The sequence below is a fragment of the Triticum urartu genome, chromosome 3 (genome assembly GCF_003073215.2).
Source record: "Triticum urartu cultivar G1812 chromosome 3, Tu2.1, whole genome shotgun sequence".
Taxonomy (NCBI): Eukaryota; Viridiplantae; Streptophyta; class Magnoliopsida; order Poales; family Poaceae; genus Triticum; species Triticum urartu.
In genome coordinates, this window is record NC_053024.1 from 742249745 (window position 1) to 742274162 (window position 24418).

The window sequence follows — 24418 nt, forward strand, 5'->3', positions numbered from 1 at the left end:
TATCCTTTATTATGAAACTTTCCGTCGCATGGGGTTGACTGATAAAAATCTTAACCTGTCAAACACTGTTTTCCATGGCGTGGTGCGTGGTAAGTTGGCATATCCAGTTGGTAAGATAGCTCTGGAAGTTGTTTTTGGAGATGATCATGACTCTAGGTCGGAGACGTTGACCTAGGAAGTGGTCAAGATCCACAGCCCATATCACGCTCTGTTTGGATGGCCGGCTTATGCCAAGTTCATGGCGCGACCGTGTTACGTGTATCTGCAGCTCAAGATGCCGGGTCATAAAAGAACCATTACAGTGCATGGGAGCCGTAAGATAGCTCTAGAATGTGAAGAAGGGGATGCGGCTTATCCGGAGTCGGTTTGTGCAACGGAGGAGTTAAAATTTTACAAGGACAATGTTGACCCGGTAGGTATGACATATTTGAAAAAGCCAACCACAGAGCATGATCCGATTTTAAAGTTTAAATCAGCAGATGATACCAAGATGGTTGATTTTGTTCCTGGCGACTCATCCAAGCAGTTCAGCATCAGTGCTAATCTGGATCCAAAATAGGAAAGCGCGCTCATCGAGTTCATCCGTGAGAATCGGGACATCTTTGCATGGAAGACTTCAGACATGTCGGGTGTACCGAGAGAACTCGCTGAGCACAGTCTTAAATATTGATCCAAAGTTTAAACCGGTCACACAGATCCTTCGCCGTTTTAATGAGGAGAGACGGAAGGCCATCGGAGAAGAAGTTTCCCGGCTCTTGGCAGCTGGGTTTATCATTGAAGTTTTCCATCCTGAGTGGTTGGCTAACCCCGTGTTGGTACTTAAGAAGAACGGCACTTGGTGTATGTGTGTGGATGACACGGATTTAAACAAGGCTTGTCTGGCTGATCCTTTCGCTCTCCCTCGTATTGATCAGATTATTGATGCTACGACGGGTTGTGAGCGTTATCATCAGATCAAGATGGCAGTTCAGGAGCAGGAGAAGACAACTTTCATAACTCCTTTTGGAGCCTTCTGCTACGTGTCTATGCCTTTTGGGCTCAAGAGTGCCCATACAACTTATCAGAGATGTGTGCAAAATTGCCTTCATAACCAAATTGGGCATAATGTTCATGCTTATGTGTATGATATTGTGATGAAATCCAGAGAGAAAGAGACATTGATAGATGATTTGAAGGAAACCTTTGATAATCCAGGTTTACACGATGATGCTTAACCCAGCCAAGTGTGTCTTTGGTGTGCCGACAGGCAAGCTCTTGGGTTTTTTGGTGTCCAACGGAGGCATTCAAGCTTCAAAGCCATTACTTCTCTAGCCAAACCGGCGTGTGTCAATGATGTGCAACGTCTGGCGGGTTGTATTGCGGCGTTAAGCCGTTTAGGAGAAAAAGCCATCCCTCTGTATCAGATGATGAAAAAGATAGATAATTTTGTCTGGAGTGATGCTGCTAATGCATTGTTTGAGGATTTAAAGAAGCAGTTGGTTGAGCCACCCGTGCTTGCCGCCCCTATTGATAAGGAGCCTTTGTTGTTATATGTGGCTGCTAATAGCCGGGCTGTCAGTGTTGCCATTTTGGTAGAAAGAAAGGAGGCATGCAAGGAATATCCGGTTCAAAGGCCGGTTTACTATATCAGTGAGGTCCATACTGAGTCCAAGCAGAGATATCCGCGCTGGCAGAAGCTTGTATATGGGGTGTTCTTGGCCAGATGAAAGCTTAAACACTATTTTCTGGGACATCCCATTAATGTGGTGAGTTCTGCTCCTTTGGGAGATATCATCCAAAACAGAGAAGGAACTGGCCGGGTTGCTAAGTGGGCTATTGAGCTTGGACCTCACGGGTTAAAATATGTACCTCGCACGGCCATCAACTCTCAGGCGCTGATGGACTTCATCAATGATTGGACAGAGCTGCAGATGCCTGAGGAAAAGCCAGATAACACGTATTGGACTATTCACTTTGATGGGTCTATGCAATTGGAGGGCTCGCGGGCTGGAGTTATTCTTGCTTCCCCTCGAGGTGATAAATTCTATTATGTTCTTCGTTTGATGTTTCCTTGTGCTAACAATGGAGCTGAGTATGAGGCCTTACTCCACGGTCTTCGGATGGCTAAGGAGATGAATTTAAGCCTGGTTAGGTGCTTCGGCGACTCAGACTTGGTGACTCAGCAAGTCTCTAGTACTTGGGATTCTACGGATCCACTCATGGCGGCTTATCGGCGAGAGGTGGACGTTATTGCTGGTCATTTCAAGGGTTATCAAGTTGAGCATGTTGATCGGAGGAAAAACGAAGCGGCAGACGCTTTGAGCCGGTTGGGTTCTCAACGCAAATTGGTGCCGCCTAATGTTTTTCTTGATGTTTTGCATAACCCGTCGGTCAAGTTACCTACAGAGGAGGATTTGGCTATACCTGACCCGCAAGCTCAGTTGGTGCCGGCTCTCCATGTAATTCCGGATTGGACAATTCCTTATTTGGCTTATATGACCCGGGGCAAGTTACCTGAGGATGAAACCTTACTTAGGCAGATAACCCGACGATCTAAGTCAATGACAATTGTTAATGGAGAGTTACACCATCGCAGTGTCACAGGGGCGTTTCAACATTGTGTTTCTCTAGAAGAGGGCTGTGAGATCTTACGAGAGATTCATGAAAGAGATTGTGGTCATCACGCCAGTTCAAAATCCCTTGTGGCTAAAGCTTTCTGTCATGGGTTCTATTGGCTAATAGCTCATGTTGATGCGGAGGACCCCGTCAGCAGGTGTGATGGATGTCAGAAATTTGCACGACGAGCCCATGTGCCAGCTCAAGAATTGAGGATCATTCCAATTACTTGGCCGTTTGCAGTTTGGGGGCTTGATATGGTTTGACCTTTCAAAAGATCCAAGGACAAGAAGACCCACCTTTTGGTGGCGGTTGATAAGTTCACTAAGTGGGTAGAGGCAGAGCCAGTCAGTAAGTGTGATGCAGCAATGACGGTTCAATTCATGAAAAAGGTGATCTTCCGCTTTGGCTCTCCACACAATATTATAATAGACAATGGCACTAATCTCTCTAACGGTGCTATGGAAGAATTTTGTCAACGTGAGCATATCTGGCTTGATGTATCGTTAGTGGCTCACCCCCAATCCAATGTTCAAGCTGAGAGAGCAAACCAAGAGATCTTCAAAGGCATCAAACCCCGTCTTATGGTTCCCCTGTAGAGGACGCCAGGTTGTTGGGTGGAGGAGTTACCTTTTGTGTTGTGGAGCATCAATACCACCCAAAACATATCTACGGGATATACACCCTTCTTCATGGTTTACGGAGCAGAGGAAGTTCTCCCTAGTGACATCTGTCATGACTCACCTCGTGTGGCGGCTTATGTTGAAGCTGACAATGAAAGAGCACGTCAAGAAGCACTTGACCTCACTAGTAGAAAAAGGGCCTTTAGTCCCGGTTCATAAGGGCCTTTTAGTCCCGGTTCTGGAACCGGGACTAAAGGGTCGGTACTAAAGCCTCCCCCTTTAGTCCCGGTTCTAACTTGAACCGGGACTAAAGGCCCTCCACGTGGCCGCTGCCTGGAGGTCCACCTTTAGTCCCGGTTGGTAACACCAACCGGTACTAAAGGAAATTTTTTGATTTTTTTTGAATTTCAAATTTCTGAATTATTTTAACCTCTAATCTCTAATCACCCCTCATCACTTCTCAATTTAACCTTTAATTTCTAATCACCCCTCATCATTCCAAATCATGTAACTTCCCGAATGGTCACCCATCCTCTCACTACTCCAGCCTGAGCACGCTTAACTTCCGGGTTCTATTCTCCCTCGTTTCCAAGTCTGCACTTGTTGTTTTCCTGACAATAGTAAGATGTCAATCCTATTAACCCTCAGGAATTTAGCTTGAGCATGAAGTCACACATTTCACAGTTTGAGTTTGAAACTATTGTTCTAAAAATCAATAATTATTTAGTAACATTAATATTTCTTGAATAAGTAGTTTGACCATAGTTGACCAAAATTCAAAAAAACTAAAATAATTATTTAATAACACTAATATTATTGAATAATTATTTAGTAACACTAATACTTCTTGAATAAGTAGTTTGACCATAGTTTGACCAGATTTAACAAAAATTCAAAAAAACTGAAATTTGAGCATAACTTTTTTTCCTTTTAGAATTTGAGGATTCTAACAATTTGCAAACAGGCCGTAGGCGATTTCCATCGGATGCGGATTTTCGTTCCGAACATTTTGATATATTATACATTTTTTCCGACATCGTAAGCAAAAGTTATAGCCGTTTTACATTTTCTCTACATTTTTTGCAAAACATGTCCAAATTTAAGTTTTTAAATTTTCCTAACTAGTAGGCGTAGTAATAAAACTACCTCTCGAAGGATTTTATTTTTTGAAGTTTTTATCATTTTCTTTTGATTTTTTCAAAACAAAAAAGGCGATCCACCGCCGGGGGGGGGGGAGACTTTGAAAATGGGACCTTTAGTCCCGGTTTGTGTCTCAAACTGGGACTAAAGGGCATCGCACCCTTTAGTCCCGGTTCGTGTCTCAAACCGGGACTAAAGGTCTAATCTTTAGTCCCGGTTTGAGACACAAACCGGGACTAAAGGGCTCAGGTGAACCGGGACTAATGCCTTAGCCGCACAAACCGGGACCAATGCTCACATTAGTCCCGGTTCGTGCCTGAACCGAGACTAATGTGAATATTGCCCCGTGACCAAAGTCCTGTTTTCTACTAGTGCCTGTTGGATGAGGAGCGTGACATCACAGCGGCTCGTTCGGCGATTTACCAGCAAGATCTGCGCCGTTATCATAGCCGCCGGGTTAAAACCAGAACTTTCCAAGAAGGCGACCTGGTGCTCCGGCTTATGCAGGATCAGACTGATATGCACAAGTTATCCCCACCTTGGGAAGGACCCTTTGTGGTCAGCAAGAATTTATACAACGGGTCATATTACCTTATCGATGTTCGAGACCACAAGGACTCACGCACGTCGGAGGAAGAGACCCACCGGCCCTGGAATATTGCTCACCTTAGGCCTTAGTACACTTGAGCCACCGGCTCTTCCAATGTACATATTTCGACAATGTATATATTATGATCGATATAATAAAGCCGGCATCCCTACTAAAGCAGGGCCTCTATCGTTTTTTCCTCTTTACATGATGAGTTTTTGGTCACATGGGGGCTTCTGCTTTATACAGCAAAGTTATAATTGCCCTTTGATCTCGCTTATAGGCCACATAAAAATTTGGGGGCATACTACCCAGGTTAAAGGGGCCAAAGAAAGTCTGTTGCAAAAGCACAACTCAAAATTGGTACCCCTTAAGCACAGCTCAACATATTGCTTGGGGTCTCTTCTTTACCTAATATTAAAGGATGGAGGTTTTCATAGTTCTCCATAAGTCACCCTATTATATCCGTTGATTTTATGTTAATCACAGAGATTGATGGACGAGATTTAAAAGTAGATCTACCCTGCTGATTGGTCTGACTTGATCGGTCTAGCGATCGGTTCGTTTTTTAGGAATCCCTGGCGATGGATCTTTCATTAGCCCAGGCTAACTCGATCCGATAAACCGGCCCAAGCCCAGCTAGCGTTCTAACTAGAATAGATCAACCAAGAGTAATTCTACACGTATAAACAAGTTACAAGCTTTTACAAATAGGGTTAATTTGATTGGTCAATAGGTGGCGAGGCGGCCCATCCCTTGAAAATCACGGAAGGCAAGTTTATGATTGGACAGTAGATGGAAAAAATCCTAATCAGCGTGTAATTGCGTATAACTCTTTGTATGTTTAGCATTATTGATCAACCAACCCTTCCACTTAAGCTAGATGGATTCCCAAAAAGACGTTCCACTCGATGGGATAAAAAGACAAAAACGACAAAATCCGCCACCATGGCGACGCGGCGAGCTCCTTGACGGCGTTCTCGGAGTCACGACATAACCCTCGCCCTTAGACTCGTGGAACTCCAGCTCGGCGTCCCACCCGCGCGCCTTGATCTCCTCTGTTAGAACTAATCTTGACGTACGTGGTTCCGTTGGCAGCCGAGTCCCCTGGCTGTTACGAGCGGGGCGTCCGGTGAAGCTGCCGAGTTCTAAAGTGCATGGATGAAGTCGTTATCTAGTTGCATGCATGTAGCTAGTGGGTTAGTGGCCGGGTCATGTGGTAGTGGCCGGTGTGATGCATGCGTGCGTGAGTTAGTGGTGTGTGTGGCCACTCGCCTGTGTGTGTGATTGTACTATATAGTGTACTCGGCTGTGCGGCCAAGAGACAGGGGCTAGAGCAAAATGTAGCCGCGTGTAGTGACGTGAGTTCCTGTGATTCGTGGAGCTCTAGTGATGTAGCCTGTGTGCTGAATTTAAAAAAGATGATTGGGCGCCGAGGCGTTGGTTACCGGGAAAAAGGTGTGCTCCTTCTTCCACCTTCGTCCGGTGTGAGAGAGAGAGAGCGGCAACAACATCCTCCGCGTACGCGCACACCCTCTCCACGAACCAGCAGTGCTCCGCTGTGTTGACCAGCAGGCAGCCGCTCCCAAGCTGCCTCCACTCCTCCGTAGACGTTGCCGGTTCGATGTACGGGTGGTCAGAGCCGAACTTGCTGCTGCAGATGACCTCCCACGCATGTCAGGGGACACGCATGGTCGAAGCGGCCGCAGTACCCGGCGTCGGTGGGCTTCCCGCCCACCAGCTCTTTCCCCCAGAAGTAGGTGTTCAGAAGCGCCACGCCGCTGACCTTATCGTTGTAGCCATCGATGCGCTCTTTCCCCAGCCGTATCGCCGTGGCGTGCACCATGTTGGCGCCGGCGCTGCCGCCCTTGAGGACGACGCGGCAGGCGTCGTCGTGCGCTGCGAGCCAGGGCTCGGCGCCGTCATATGCGGCTGGGATGGGGTACTCCGGGGCGAGACGGTAGGCGACTGAGACGACGACGGCGGGGACGGCTGCAGCGAGGGAGGCGCAGTTACCTGTGGTAGAGCGGAGACGCGATGGTGTGGACGAAGAACGCACCACCGTGGAATAAGATGACGACGGGGAACTTCTTGCGGGGCTCCGAAGCGACGGTGGAGGGGAGGTAGATGCGGGCGTGGATGTTGGACACGGGTCAAGGACGACGTCCTTGGAAGCGACGCCGTTGGCGCGGGGGGGGGGGGGGGGGGGGGGGACGCCGTCGAAGTGCTCGACGCGGCCGCTCTCGTCGCAGGACGCCCGTCTTATCGTACTCCAGCTCCAGCTCCAGCTCGGGGCCGGCGTCCATGGCTAGGTTGGGGAATCGCGGCTGTGGGGAGGGCTAGGTTGGGGAATCGCGGCAGTGGAAATCAGCATTGGGAGCGTCCAGATCGAGAGCCTGTTCCACCCACCATGGACAAGCAGACAAGCAGCTGGATGGATATGTCATATACTCATATGTGCCTTCCGGCCGGAAGGAATCAATCGATGCAGAGCTTGTGATCTGGCGGAACCAATCAGAAAGTGTGCACATTTTCTCTCCAATAATGTGATAGGTAGAATATTAGTTCACCAATGCAGAAACTCTCCGTGATATGCTATATTTGAAGCCACAATACATTCAAACACAATTTGTTCGCCGGAGTGCAGGACCATCTAACACAGAGGTAACAAATTGTTCACCAACGCAGAAACTTCATCAATGTAGTACAGTGTGCGTGCATTCACATTTTACACTGCGTGCTTGTGCTCATATATCAGCATGTGTAGACAATACATGGCCGTGTAAAACAAAATTGTGAGTTTGCCATGGAAGAGTGATTTCATGCTGCTAACGTAAACTCCAATTAGTCTTAGATGGAAACTAGGTATATGGATTAGAAAAATTCAAACAAGTTTATCTAGAGCTTGGGTGTCTGATTCACTAAACTTAACTGTAAAATTGGAATTAAACTTACTATTTCCGCACTCCTTATCTATACCTACCTACTAATAAAGTACGGACTATTTCGGCCCAACTTGGATCCAGTATTAAGTCCTCCTGGTGTTCTTTTAATAATTTATATATGTAATTTGACCAAAACATGATTAGTTTTCAACCGTGCTATTAGTCGTTTCTGTTAACTAAAAACTATCCCTGACTTACAAAATAGTTTATTCATTCATAAAATGTGCATGCATTTTAAAAAAATCGTTAAATACAAAAAATGTTCTTGAATTTCAAAAATTCTTCCAACAATTTCCAAAAAAATTGTTCGTTGATTCTAGAAATGTTCGCCAATTTTAAAAATTGTTTAGAAAAATGATCACAATTTTTAGGAAAAATGTTTGCAAATAGTATAAAATGTTCATGAATCCATTTTTTCTTAATTTTAGAAAATGTTTGAGAATTTGTAAAAGTGTACATTAATTTGAAAAATGCTCACGATTTCAAATATGCTCATGGTTTTAAAAAATTCCTGATTTGAAAATTGTTCATGATTTCATGAAATTGTGAGTGATAGTGTATTTCGTTGATGCAATAAAATGTGGTCAAACCATTGGGGATTATGATATATATTTTCCCGTTGCAACGCACGGGCCTTTTGCTAGTTCGTTCTAAAGAACAACGAGTTCATAACCTTGCAATAGGCTATAAAAGCCAGGCTTGGAAGCCAGGTGTATTCACCTAAAACCCCAGGTTATCCTGCCTGTATGCCAGATGCTTCTCCATCAGGTAATCCTAATTGACCCGCCAAACTCTTAACAGTCAATCTTTTAAACAAGACCCTGAACTCGTTAAGGTTAAAACGCCGGTTTGTCATGTGAGGGCACGGTTTGCGGAAAGCAAGGAGAAGCTCAGGATGATAAAGCCGCCTTCCTTGAAACTTGGATAAATCGGCCTGTGATGCACGATACTACTCTGACCCCGAGTACTCCTGATAATTCTATCTTTAAATAAGAACTGAACTTATCTGGGTTAAAATGTTGACTGGGTAATGTGAGTGCCGGCTCACAGAAAGCGCGTACCTTCCAATGGGTAATGCTAGTTTCATTGAAGAAGATATTTTGGCTTTGCGGCCTATGAAAGCCTTGGGTTTTCTATTGTTTGATTTGAACGTCTTTTTGAGATTTTTTCTTGTGACATAGTAATACATGGTTGAAAACCAATAAGGCTTATAATGCCGTCGGAGTCATATATGACATTAACCGGTGTTCATTAACCTGGCCTGGTCTTCGACTATAAGTCGCCAGTATGAAATAAAGATAATATCCGGTGTTTATTAACCCGGTCCGGCTTTATTTATAAGCCGACAATCTCTGATAATTACCAGTGTCCAAAGTCTTAGGTTACTGCCTTTATTGCACTGACTTGGTAAACTAATAGGGGTGATCAAATATCACAGGTATGACATATTTTTAATCATATATGATTACTATTTAGTCCACTCTTGATTACAAATCATGATAAGATTATATAGGGGCCTTATAACCCGTCCAGCGGTAAACCGCCAGGACACTTTTCACCTATTGTATGCAGGAACAGAGTTAAAATTGATAATATCATCAAGCATATATGGCATATCTTCGCATAGCGGATAAATAGTGTCAGGAACAGCACAATATGCACGATGGCACAATAGAACAAGAAGTTTTAAAGCTAGCCTATTACAAGGCGCCTGGTGCCCAAAAAGATGATTGTTTTTAAACATCGCAACGAGCAGACAATAAACCGGCCCCGGTTCACGAATCTTGGCCTGGCTGACTTGAAGGTTGTGACTCATCCCTTGCCGGTTCGTCCTCCTCCTCCACCGTCTAGAAGTTGGGTTTGGACCAGTCAAAGCCACATATGGCGATGAATTCAGCTTCATCATCAATCAGATCAGACGGATCGATATCAGGGGCGAAACTGTGCTTACAAATGGGAGGAATTAAATCCATCACTTTATATGAAGGAGTCGGCATCTTCTGGTTATCTGCATCATAACCCGGGTGATATTTGGTGAGGTTGGTCTCTTCGGTGATGATTGTAGCATGAGGGAGAATCTCCTTGACACGAGCAGCAAAGTCTTGTTGGTCGAAAGGAGTTCCATCTTCCTTGAGACTGGGATATCCACTGGCTACGTCCGCCGGGTCTAATTCCGGTACCCAGGCTTTGGCACGGATTAAAGCTGTCACAGCTCCGGCTCTAGCACAAGATCGCTTGATTTCTTGGAACCTAGTGTGCAAGATGGACAACTTCTTCAAGACATCAATTAATAGATTCGGCCCTTGATTCGCTGGGGAGATAGTGGAAAGAGTTCGCTGAGCTCCAGTGTACAATTGTTCAACAAGCGTGTAAACCGCCTTGAGCTTTACCAGTGTATCGCGCCTCAGATTGCTACTCCTGGTGTAGGAGATATGCCCTAGAGGCAATAATAAATGATATTATTTATCTCCAAGTTCATAATTATGTTTATGTTCCATGCTATAACTACTATGGTTCTCGAGTCTGCAATAACACGAGGCTAGGAGGAAGACTCATGTGCACGTGTGGAATAATAAACAGTAAGAAGTATTCTTAGTCTGGCCTCTAAGACTATCTCAAGTGTTGCATGGTGCTTCTGTTTTCCTGATCATGGGCATGTCTATGCCAACAACTTTTAGGGCACAATGTTAAGAGAACATTTGTGTTGAATCGACCCGGATTGATGTTATGCTATGAGATTCATTCGTCACAAGTTAATGGTACATAACACAGAGATGGTTAACGTTTGCATGATTCCTTAGACCATGAGAGTATCAAGTTTCTTGATGCTTGCTTCGTGAACTTTGGGGTTTGTTAAACGTCATCCGTAAATGGGTGGCTATCACGGCGGCTTACGGGTTCATGGAAAAGTATGTCAAGTAACTTGATAGCTCAAGATTGGGATTTGCTCCTTCGACGATGGAGAGATATCTCTGGGCCCTCTCGGTGTTACGGGGATGCCGGAACACGGGAACGAGAAAAGAGAACAATACCAGTAACGAGGTAACTGGCATAGTGGACAAGTTGTTGATCCACGGGGATGCCAAAATGTCTCACTTCGGGTATTTGTAACATATCACGAAGCAACAGGAATAGCACACGGCAACTGGAGGTTCGCTCGAATATTCATTCGTGTGGGTATAGGGGTCAATATGGGTGTCCATGGCTCCAATGTTGATCATTGATCGGAAAGTGTTCCGGTCATGTCTATGCTTCACCGAACCTATAGGGTCACATGCTTAAGGGTCATCTATCTGCTGAATACTAGACATGGAGTTTGAGAGAAAATCACCGAAAAAGTTTCGGAGAGCGGAAAAGTTCCGCAGAGAGGGGTCATCGGATGAGTTTTGGTGAAACCGAAAAGTTGTTTCGGGATATACTATTAAGTCAAATTGGTTTCGGCACATGCCTGATAATTCTTGGAGGGTGCCAGAGTCATTCTGGAAACTTTCTGGAATTTTCCGGGATAAAAGCTGGAATTGTTCCGGAGCTGTCGGTACTGGTTTGGTTGCTTTTCGCAGATGAAATTCACTAATCTGAAATTGTTTCGGAATGAATCCAAAATCATTTTAGTGGGTACTGGAATTTTTCTAAGACCCACAGAAATATTTTCGGATTTAATGGATGCGAAAAATTGTCTTCATGAATAGTGAAAACGCATTCTTGTTTGCTTTTCGCAGATGAAATTCACTAAACCGAAATTGGTTCGGAACGCGATGAAAATTATTTTAGTGGGTACGGGAAATGTTCTGAGCCCACATAAATATTTTCAGTTCGAACGGACACTGAAAAATGTCGTCGTGAATAGTGAAAGTGCTTTTTGCTTGGCTTCTTGGAGAAGCCACCTTGAGGGCCTTTTGGTATTATCCCCTTTGGCTTCCTGGAGAAGCCACCCTTGGGCTTGGCCTATAAATAGGGGTGGAGGGGGCTGCCTAAAGACACACTCTGGCTCTCATACAAATGCCATGCATGATCTGGCTCTCTCTCCCTCCCAGCGAAATAGTTTCGTAGAGCTGAAAGGCTGTCTGGGTTCTGGCAGGAACTAGTTCTGGACAGCGAAGCCCTGCCGGATAGATGACACCGTATGTGTGCAACCCCGTAGAGAGGTCGTAGTTTCGATCCTTTTGCCCGAGGGGCTGTTTTGAGAGTGCCTCCTGAAGGGCTATCCAAGTGACGGTCCGAGTGCTGTGAGTCCTCCAGAAGGGCTGTCCGAGTGACTGTCCGAGTTTTGAGGGTCCTCCCGAAGGGCTGTCCGCGACACCATCCGAGGGACTGTCCGACCGCCTCTCGGAGGGCTGTCCATGGGGCGGATGAGGGTATACATCCTCGCGGTTGGGAGGTTTTAAATCCTACCTGCGGGGATCTGCACCGCCGTTCGTCATCGACTCTACTTCCGTTGCGCTACGAGTTGGTAACGAAAAAGATCAAACCATGTATGCAGTCTCCATAGTGGTCCTGGGCTGGTGCGTAGGTCAGAATTTTTTTGTTTTCTGCTGCGTTACACTACACCTGGGACCTGTAAAGTTTACACAATTGGTTAAGTGGCGGCGGCTTATATTATGATGACAAATACTCACTTTGAGTAAGTAACAAGGTGACTTCCCGAAGATTGCACAAACCATCTGAGACACATGGTTCTTTAAACCGGTGAGTTCAGCAGTAACCTCTTCCAGAGCCGCCTCAGCTTTCTCAGCACGCTGCGTCAAGGCAGTCTTCTCATTGGCCCAAGCTTCTTTCTCCGCAGTAAAGCTGCTCTTCAGTTTTTCTGCTTCAGACACACTCAACTAGAATTTGGATTCAACCTTCTTTGTCTCAGTCTCCTGAGCCGCCAACCGGGTCTTGGGTTCGGATAATTGAGCTTCCAGTTCTGTGGTCGCAGCATGTATACAACATAAGTTCGTTAAGTTTCATGGAAGGTTACATAAAACAAGTCCCAAGTGCTTTGCAAGCAAAAACACTCGGCACTTGGGGGCTAATGTCTATCAGCGAAATTTTTCAAAGGAAATGGTTCTTTAATAAAAAATCCCAAGTTCTTTGCACGCAATACCACTTGGCACTTGGAGGCTAATGCATATTGCTTGTTTTCTTGTTAAAGATGAGCCTGGTGTGCTATTGACAGACCCAGCCGACTCATGAGGGATATGAAGTTAAGTTTTTGTCTCTTACATAATGACTAATAGGACTGGCTCATTCATCCTGATTAAGCCGGCCCTTGGGGACTACAGATGCAAAATTGTGCTGTCATCAGAATCCGGTTTAAAGTTTTTAACTGGACTTGGAGGAAGTCTAGAATAGAAGCTTATAAACATCTCAAGTCTACAGATCATTCAAGTTTATAAGCAGAAGACTTGGGGGGCTGGCAGGATATATAACTTATATAAGCCGGAGAACGTACCTCATACTTTTGGTGCATCTGTTTGACCATCTCAATTTCTAAATCATGGCTGGAGTGCACTTGACTGAGATAACCAGATAGCACTTTACTATTACTCAATTGAGCATAGTGGGAGACATCGAACCTCACTTTCCGTCTTTCCATGACTTCCTGTTTGGCAGAGTGTCTCGCTAGTACAGTTGGATTCCGTGGTTCAATGAATCTGGTGCCAGTGATTAAAACATCATCGCCGTGACAGCAGGATCGATTAGCTGAGCTTGACGGTTCAATAGTTGATGGATCAAGAATGGTTTCTTCAACAGACGGCTCAGGTAAATCCAGTCGAGCATTGACAGCAGGATCTTCCGGTGCTTCAGAGTGTTCCAGTACAAGGGTTGGCTGACCCGGTTCAGCAGTTTTTGGATCTTTGGCTGGTCTTGTCACCTTTGCTTTTTTGGGCTTCCCTTGACTGCTAACGAGAATTTTGGGTAAGTCAGTATAATGATAAAGATACAAAGGTGCAGAAGAAAGATAATTATCTTTACCTGGTGGCGGTCTTGAAAGCCGGCAGTGGAGTTTGTGATGAGTCGCTAGAGGAAGAACGGGAAATCTCCTGCAAGGATGAAATCAAAATTGAGTGAGTAATAAAAGTAACTTGTTGGTAAATATAAGGGTTAAGGTTAAAAAGAACCTCATTTTGGCGTTTCCGAGGAGTGTTCGGTAAGCCGGAGGATAAATCATCATCTCCACCGGTCCGAGTCTGGCGGCGGCTCTCATGTTGCTATCGTTTCAAAAGAAAATGATGATCTAAATAAGCCAAGGGGTGTGAAAACCTTACTTTCCGGGTTACCCGCCGAAGTTTCTACCTTGGTAAAGGTTCTGAGTCGGAGGAAATAATAGTTACCTCTTCTTCGACAGCCTAGCTGGCCCCCGTGTCATCCTGGTAATAGTCAGTGTCAATAAGGTTGTTAAAAAATAGGCTAAGAGAGTCAAGGGCTACCTCCGACTCGGAGGTATCATCCAGCTTAAGTAATTCAGAGGTAGTTGGTTTCTTCTTAGACTTCCTAACGGTATTTTTGGTGGCTCTCGCAGCAGCTTTAGCCTTTTTGGCAGCCTCATGGTCATATTTGGCCTTCCAGAAATCAGATTTAGCCTGTGGAAGGATAATATGCTGAAGTTCATGCAATACTTAACTGCTGAGGGAAAAAGAAAGTCAAAACATTTACCTCTAGCGCCGGGTTAAACTTGCAGATGTTGGAAATATGCCCTAGAGGCAATAATAAAATGGTTATTATTATATTTCCTTGTTCATGATAATTGTCTATTATTCATGATATAATTGTGTTATCTCAGATTTAGCCTGTGGAAGGATAATATGCTGAAGTTCATGCAATACTTAACTGCTGAGGGAAAAAGAAAGTCAAAACATTTAACTCTAGCGCCAGGTTAAGCTTGCAGATGTTGGAAATATGCCCTAGAGGCAATAATAAAATGGTTATTATTATATCTCCTTGTTCATGATAATTGTCTATTGTTCATGCTATAATTGTGTTATCCGGAAATCGTAATACATGTGTGTACATAGACCACAACATGTCCCTAGTGAGCCTCTAGTTGACTAGCTCGTTGATCAACAGATAGTCATGGTTTCCTGACTATGGACATTAGATGTCATTGATAACGGGATCACATCATTAGGAGAATGATGTGATGGACAAGACCCAATCCTAAGCATAGCACAAGATCGTGTAGTTCATCTGCTAGAGCTTTTCTAATGTCAAGTATCCTTTCCTTAGACCATGAGATTGTGCAACTCCCGGATACTGTAGGAATACTTTGGGTGTGCCAAACGTCACAACGTAACTGGGTGACTATAAATGTGCACTACGGGTATCTCCGAAAGTGTCTGTTGGGTTGGCACGAATCGAGATTGGGATTTGTCACTCCGTATGACGGAGAGGTATCTCTAGGCCCACTCGGTAAGAAATCATCGTAATGAGCTCAATGTGACTAAGAGTTGGTCACGGGATGATGTGTTACGGAACGAGTAAAGTGACTTGCCGGTAACGAGATTGAACGAGGTATTGGGATACCGACGATCGAATCTCGGGTAAATAACGTACCGATTGACAAAGGGAATTAAATGCGGGATTGATTGAATCCTCGACATCGTGGTTCATCCGATGAGATCATCGTGGAACATATGGGAGCCAACATGGGTATCCAGATCCCGCTGTTGGTTATTGGCCGGAGAGTTGTCTCGTTCATGTCTGCATGGTTCCCGAACCCGTAGGGTCTACACACTTAAGGTTCGGTGACGCTAGGGTTGTAGAGATATTAGTATGCGGTAACCCGTAAGTTGTTCGGAGTCCCGGATGAGATCCCAAACGTCACGAGGAGTTCCGGAATGGTCCGGGGGTAAAGATTTATATATAGGAAGTCCAGTTTCGGCCACCGGGAAAGTTTCGGGGGTCACTGGTATTGTACCGGCACTACCGGAAGGGTCCCGGGGGTCCACCGGGTGGGGCCACCTATCCCGAAGGGCCCCATGGGCTGAAGTGGGAAGGGAACCCGCCCCTGGTGGGCTGGTGCGCCCCTCTTGGGCCTCCCTTGCGCCTAGGGTTGGAAACCCTAAGGGGGTGGGGGCGCCTCCACCTGGCTTGGGAGCCAAGCCACCCCCTAGGCCGCCGCCCCCCCATTAGATGGGATCTCTAGGGGCTGGCGCCCCCCAGGCCCCCTATATATAGTGGAGGGGAGGGAGGGCAGCCGAACCCAAGTCCCTGGCGCCTCCCTCCCTCCCGTGACACCTCTTCCTCCCCGCTTGCGCTTGGCGAAGCCCTGCCGGGATCCCGCTACTTCCACCACCACGCCGTCGTGCTGCTGGATCTCCATCAACCTCTCCTTCCCTTGCTGGATAAAGAAGGAGGAGACGTCTCTCCCAACCGTACGTGTGTTGAACGCGGAGGTACCGTCCGTTCGGCGCTCGGTCATCGGTGATTTGGAGCACGACGAGTACGACTCCATCAACCCCGTTCTCTTGAACGCTTCCGCTCGCGATCTACAAGGGTACGTAGATGCACTCCTCTTCCCCTCGTTGCTAGATGACTCCATAGATTGATCTTGGTGATGCGTAGAAAATTTTAAATTTGTGCTACGATCCCCAACAGTGGCATCATGAGCTAGGTCTATGCGTAGTTTCTATGCACGAGTAGAACACAAGTTTTTGTGGGCGTTGATTTTGTCAATTTACTTGCCGTTACTAGTCTTATCTTGATTCGGCGGCATCATGGGATGAAGCGGCCCGGACCGACCTTACACGTACGCTTACGTGAGACTGGTTCCACCGACTGACTTGCACTAGTTGCATAAGGTGGCTAGCGAGTGTCTGTCTCTCCCACTTTAGTCGGATCGGATTCGATGAAAAGGGTCCTTATGAAGGGTAAATAGAAATTGGCATATCACGTTGTGGTTTTTGGCGTAGGTAAGAAACGTTCTTGCTAGAAACCTATAGCAGCCACGTAAAACTTGCAACAACAATTAGAGGACGTCTAACTTGTTTTTGCAGCATGTGTCGTGTGATGTGATATTGCCAAAAGGATGTGATGAATGATATATGTGATGTATGAGATTGATCATGTTCTTGTAATAGGAATCACGACTTGCATGTCGATGAGTATGACAACCGGCAGGAGCCATAGGAGTTGTCTATATTTATTTATGACTTGCGTGTCAACATAAATGTCATGTAATTACATTACTTTATTGCTAACCGTTAGCCATAGTAGTACTTCCTCCGTCACGGTTTAGAAGGCACAGTTAAATTTGCGTGCGTTTCCACAATAAACAAGGTTTAGGGCGCATTGCATTTATTTCTAGTAGCTAATTAGTACTTCGATATACTATTTCTATATGCATGCGTAGTGTGAATGCTATTTTTTAGCCCATCCCACAACCAATAGATAACCACCTAAGTCCCAGAGAATTTCCATGTGCGCCTTCTAAACCGTGACGGAGGGAGTAGAAGTAATAGTTGGCGAGACAACTTCATGAAGACACGATGATGGAGATCATGATGATGGAGGTCATGGTGTCATACCGGTGACGATAATGATCATGGCGCCCCGAAGATGGAGATCAAAAGGAGCAAAATGATATTGGCCATATCATGTCACTATTTGATTGCATGTGATGTTTATCATGTTTTACATCTTATTTGCTTAGAACGACGGTAGCATAAATAAGATGATCCCTCGCAATAATTTCAAGAAAGTGTTCCCCCTAACTGTGCACTGTTGCTAAGGTCCGTTGTTCCGAAGCACCACGTGATGATCGGGTGTGATAGGTTCTAACGTTCGCATACAACGGGTGTAAGCCAGATTTACACACTCAATACACTTAGGTTGACTTGATGAGCCTAGCATGTACAAACATGCCCTCGGAGCACGGAAGACCAAAAGGTCGAACATGAGTCGTATAGAAGATACGTTCAACATGAAAATGTTCACCGATGATGACTAGTCCGTCTCACGTGATGATCGGACACGGCCTAGTTGACTCGGATCATGTATCACTTAGATAACTAGAGGGATGTCTATCTGAGTGGGAGTTCATTTAATAATTTGATTAGATGAACTTAATTATCATGAACATAGTCTAAAAATCTTTGCAATATGTCTTGTAGATCAAATGGCCCACGCTAATGTTGCCCTCAACTTCAATGCGTTTATAGAGAAAACCAAGCTGAAAGACGATGGCAGCAACTACACGGACTGGGTCCGTAACCTGAGGATTATCCTCATAGCTGCCAGGAAAGCATATGTCCTTGATGCACCGCTAGGTGAAGCACCTGTTTTGCCTGCAGAACAAGACGTTATGAACGCTTGGCATACGCGTAGTGATGATTACTCCCTGGTTCAGTGAGACATGCTTTACAGCTTAGAACCGGGGCTCCAAAAGCGTTTTAAGCAACACGGAGCATATGAGATGTTCCAAGAGCTGAAAATGGTTTTCCAAGATCATGCCCGGATCGAGAGATATGAAGTCTCCGACAAGTTCTACAGTTGTAAGATGGAGGAGAACAGTTCTGTCAGCGAGCACATACTCAAAATGTCTGGGTTGCACAACCGCTTGTCTCAGCTGGGAGTTAATCTCCCAGATGATGCGGTCGTTGACCGAATCCTTCAGTCGCTCCCACCTAGCTACAAGAGCTTTGTGATGAACTTCAATATGCAGGGGATGGAAAAGACCATTCCTGAGGTATATTCAATGCTGAAATCAGCGGAGGTGGAAATCAAAAAGGAACATCAAGTGTTGATGGTGAATAAAACCACTAAGTTCAAGAAAGGCAAGGGTAAAAAGAACTTCAAGAAGGGCAACAAGGGAGTTGCCGTGCCCGGTAAGCAAGCTGCCGGGAAGAAGTCAAAGAATGGACCCAAGCCTGAGACTGAGTGCTTTTATTGCAAGGGAAACGGTTACTGGAAGCAGAACTGCCCCAAGCGGATAAGAAGGCCGGCAATACCAAAGGTATATGTGATATGCATGTTATTGATGTGTACCTAACCAGCGCTCGTAGTAGCTCCTGGGTATTTGATACCGGTGCAGTTGCTCATATTTGTAACTCAAAACAGGAACTGCGGAATAAACGGAGACTGGCGAAGGACAAGGTGACGATGCGCGTCGGGAATGGTTGCAAGGTCGATGTGATCGCCGTCGGCACGCTACCTCTACATTTACCTACGAGATTAGTTTTAAACCTCAATAATTGTTATTTAGTACTAGCTTTGAGCATGAACATTGTATCTGGATCTCGTTTAATGCGAGATGGCTACTCATTTAAATATGAGAATAATGGTTGTTCTATTTATATGAGAGACTTGTTTTATGGTCATGCCCCGCTGGTCAATGGTTTATTCTTATTTAATCTCGAACGTGATGTTACACATATTCATAGTGTGAATGCCAAAAGATGTAAGGTTGATAATGATAGTCCCACATACTTGTGGCACTGCCGCCTTGGTCACATTAGTGTCAAACGCATGAAGAAACTCCATGCAAATGGACTTTTGGAGTCTCTTGATTATGAATCATTTGACACGTGCGAACCATGCCTCATGGGCAAAATGACCAAGACTCCATTCTCCGGAACAATAGAGCGAGCAACCAACTTATTGGAAATCATACATACTGATGTGTGCGGTCCAATGAGCGTTGAGGCTCGCGGTGGCTATCGTTATGTCCTCACCCTCACTGATGACTTAAGTAGATATGGGTATGTCTACTTAATGAAACACACGTCTGAGACCTTTGAAAAGTTCAAGGAATTTCAGAGTGAGGTTGAGAATCAACGTGACAGGAAAATCAAGTTCTTACGATCAGATTGTGGGGGAGAATATTTCAGTTACGAATTTGGCACGCACTTAAGGAAATGTGGAATAGTTTCACAACTCACGCCGCCTGGAACACCACAGTGTAATGGTGTGTCCGAATGTCGTAATCGCACCCTATTGGATATGGTACGATCTATGATGTCTCTTACCGATCTACCGCTATCATTTTGGGGTTATGCTATAGAGACTTCCGCAGTCACTTTAAAGAGGGCTCCGTCGAAATCCGTTGAGACAACACCATATGAATTGTGGTTTGGCAAGAAACCTAAGCTGTCGTTTCTGAAAGTTTGGGGATGCGATGCTTATGTCAAGAAACTTCAACCTGAAAAGTTCGAACCCAAATCGAAAAAATGTGTCTTCATAGGATACCCTAAAGAAACTATTGGGTATACCTTCTACCTCAGATCCGAAGGCAAGACCTTTGTTGCCACGAATGGATCCTTTCTAGAGAAAGAGTTTCTCTCGAAAGAAGTAAGTGGGAGGAAAGTAGAACTTGATGAAGTATTGCCTCTTGAACCGGAGAGTGGCGCAGCTCAAGAAAATGTTCCTGATGTTCCTGCACCGACTAGGGAGGAAGTTAATGATGATGACCATGAAACTTCAGATCAAGTTGCTACTGAACTTCGAAGGTCCACAAGGACACATTCCGCACCAGAGTGGTACGGCAAACCTGTCCTGGAAATCATGTTGTTAGACAATGGTGAACCTTCGAACTATGAAGAAGCGATGGTGGGCCCAGATTCCGACAAATGGCTGGAAGCCATGAAATCCGAGATAGGATCCATGTATGAAAACGAAGTATGGACTTTGACTGACTTGCCCGATGATCCGCGAGCCATAGAAAATAAATGGATCTTTAAGAATAAGACAGACGCGGATGGTAATGTGACCATCTATAAGGCTCGGCTTGTCGCTAAGGGTTATCGACAAGTTCAAGGGGTTGACTACGATGAGACTTTCTCACCCATAGTGAAGCTGAAGTTCGTCCGAATCATGTTAGCAATTGCCGCATTCTATGATTATGAGATATGGCAAATGGACGTCAAAACGACATTCCTTAATGGTTTCCTTAAGGAAGAATTGTATATGATGCAGCCGGAAGGTTTTGTCGATCCTAAGAATGCTGACAAGGTGTGCAAGCTCCAACGCTCAATCTATGGGCTGGTGCAAGCATCTCGGAGTTGGAACATTCGATTTGATGAGATGATCAAAGCGTTTGGGTTTACGCAGACTTATGGAGAAGTCTGTGTTTACAAGAAAGTGAGTGGGAGCTCTGTAGCATTTCTCATATTATATGTGGATGACATACTATTGATGGGAAATGATATAGAATTCTTGGAAAGCATAAAGGCCTACTTGAACAAGTGTTTTTCAATGAAGGACCTTGGAGAAGCTGCTTATATTTTAGGCATCAAGATCTATAGAGATAGATCGAGACGCCTCATTGGTCTTTCACAAAGTACGTACCTTGACAAGATATTGAAGAAGTTCAATATGGATCAGTCCAAGAAGGAGTTCTTGCCTATATTGCAAGGTATGAGATTGAGCACGGCTCAATGCCCGACCACGACAGAAGATGGAGAAAATATGAGTGTCGTCCCCTATGCCTCAGCCATAGGGTCTATTATGTATGCCATGCTGTGTACCAGACCTGATGTAAACCTTGCCGTAAGTTTGGTAGGAAGGTACCAAAGTAATCCCGGCATGAAACACTGGACAGCGGTTAAGAATATCCTGAAGTACCTGAAAAGGACTAAGGATATGTTTCTCGTCTATGGAGGTGACGAAGAGCTCGTCGTAAAGGGTTACGTTGATGCTAGCTTCGGCACAGATCTGGATGACTCTAAGTCACAAACCGGATACGTGTATATTTTGAATGGTGGGGCAGTCAGCTGGTGCAGTTGCAAGCAAAGCGTTGTGGCGGGATCTACATGTGAAGCGGAGTACATGGCAGCCTCGGAGGCAGCACAAGAAGCAATCTGGGTGAAGGAGTTCATTACCGACCTAGGAGTTATTCCCAATGCGTCGGGCCCGATGACTCTCTTCTGTGACAACACTGGAGCTATTGCCCTTGCCAAGGAGCCCAGGTTTCACAGGAAGACCAGGCATATCAAGCGTTGCTTCAACTCCATTCGTGAAAATGTTCAAAATGGAGACATAGATATTTGTAAAGTGCATACGGACCTAAATGTCGCAGATCCGTTGACTAAACCTCTTCCTCGAGCAAAACATGATCAACACCAGAACTCTATGGGTGTTCGATTCATCATAATGTAACTAGATTATTGACTCTAGTGCAAGTGGGAGACTGTTGGAAATATGCCCTAGAGGCAATAATAAAATAGTTATTATTATATTTCCTTGTTCATGATAATTGTCTATTGTTCATGCTATAATTGTGTTATCCGGAAATCGTAATACATGGGTGAATACATAGACCACAACATGTCCCTAGTGACCCTCTAGTTGACTAGCTCGTTGATCAAAAGATAGTCATGGTTTCCTGACTATGGACATTAGATGTCATTGATAACGGGATCACATCATTAGGAGAATGATGTGATGGACAAGACCCAATCCTAAGCATAGCACAAGATCGTGTAGTTCATCTGCTAGAGCTTTTCTAATGCCAAGTATCCTTTCCTTAGACCATGAGATTGTGCAACTCCCGGATACTGTAGGAATAATTTGGGTGTGCCAAACGTCACAACGTAACTGGGTGACTATAAAGGTGCACTACGGGTATCTCCGGAAGTGTCTGTTGGGCTGGCACGAATCGAGATTGGGATTTGTCACTCCGTATGACGGAGAGGTATCTCTGGGCCCACTTGGTAAGACATCATTGTAATGAGCTCATTGTGACTAAGAGTTGGTCATGGGATGATGTGTTACGAAATGAGTAAAGTGACTTGCCGGTAACGATATTGAACGAGGTATTGGGATACCGACGATCGAATCTCGGGCAAGTAACGTACCGATTGACAAAGGGAATTGAATGTGGGATTGGTTGAATCCACGACATCGTGGTTCATCCGATGAGATCATCGTGGAACATGTGGGAGCCAACATGGGTATCCAGATCCCGCTGTTGGTTATTGCCCGGAGAGTTGTCACGATGACGAAGACTGATGAACACCGACAAAACCTAATGACAGATCTGTGAAGCAGGAAGGAAGACTTACTGATGCCGTTAGAACAGCAGAGTGGTGCCGCTGTTTTCTGGTTTACTCAGGGTGATGCAGCAGCCGAAGTTGAGGGTGAGGACGGAGGTCGACGGCGGCAAGGTTCGTGTGCGACGATGTGTTGCAAGGAGGAAGAAAGGTGAAGGAGAGGAATGGAAAGATGACCTTATGGTCCTATTTATAAGGAGTCAGGGAAACAGGCAGGCGCGAAAGACGAGGCGGCCAAATGATGGTTATCCAACTAATTGGACGCCTCGATTTTCAGAAAGACATTAAGATAAAGATCCGTTAAAGATGACATCATGGCGGGTTTCCGAAATTCTTGGAGATGACGTCATGGAGGGTTACAAGGTTTTTGCAGCGGATATGGAGGGATTTTTTAAGTCTTGAAGATTGACATGAACAAGTTCAAATCAACCTGGGGCCTAATGTTGGGGATATAACTATTAGGTGTGACCCGCCCAGGAGGGGCCGGGTCATCCCTATGATGATCCATCTCAAATGAAGCCCAAGATCATATGGCGGTTCATAGATAGGCTTGGTAGAGGGCCCAGACCCGAAAGCGGCTTAAGGCCCATGATTGTAAACCGCCATGTATGTAAACTTGTATTGTAAGGCATATGAGAAAGGTCACTGAGCCAGATACGTTGTATAATCCGGCCGGGACTCTAAGGGCCGCAGGGCATCAACCCGTGTATATAAGGGGACGACCTAGCGGCTGCTTAGGACAAGAAACAACAGATCGAGAGCCGGGTCAGGCGTATTCGGTCCCTGCTCATCGAAACCCTAGCAATACCACATACAATTGGACTAGGCTTTTACCTTCACCGTAAGGGGCCAAACCGGTATAAACTCCTCGTGTCATTTGTCCTGATTAACCCCTTTAAGCTAACCTTATTGCGATGGCTCCACGACTAAGTCCTCACACTAGGACATCTACCGTGACAATTCCATGATAGACCGGACAATGATCTGAGCATGGCGAGGCTAGGTGAACCACCTTGGCCAACGGAAATTAATCACGCCACGCCTCGTCTTGGAACCACCCGGTCTAGCCTCACCTGGACATTTCTATCACTGGGTTGAGTGGTTGAGCATTACCATGTGTATAAGGAAATCCAGAGAACCCAAGATCCTCCAATTGACATACTTCCAAGCAATCCCGGAATGCCAACATTTGATTTTCTGATCTCGTCCAGCGCGAAAGATGTTCATGCTGCCACATAGCCTCATTGAAGTCTCAACAAACAAACCACAGACCTTGGGAGATAGCACGTAATTGAGAGAGATGATCCCACATTAAATGACAATTTTCCGCCCGTGGTTCGCCGTACACGCAAAGGTATCTCGCCAGCTGACATCAGTACCATTGTCCGTCACCTGCACATCAATGTAGCGTGCACAACTATCCAATACAGTCACCATTAACGATTCGTCCCAAAAAAGGGCCAAACCACCACTTCTTCCCTTACTACTAACACCACAGAAACCCTTTAAGCCCAGCCTCCATTTAAGCTTCTCCATCTTCTCTTTAGTTTTCCTTGT

General features: G+C 45.4%; 1 pseudogene; it reads right to left on the reverse strand.

Moving 5' to 3' along the window:
* Window positions 1-5676: 5676 nt before the first annotated feature.
* LOC125547394 lies at window positions 5677-24298 on the reverse strand (annotated as a pseudogene).
* Window positions 24299-24418: the final 120 nt, after the last annotated feature.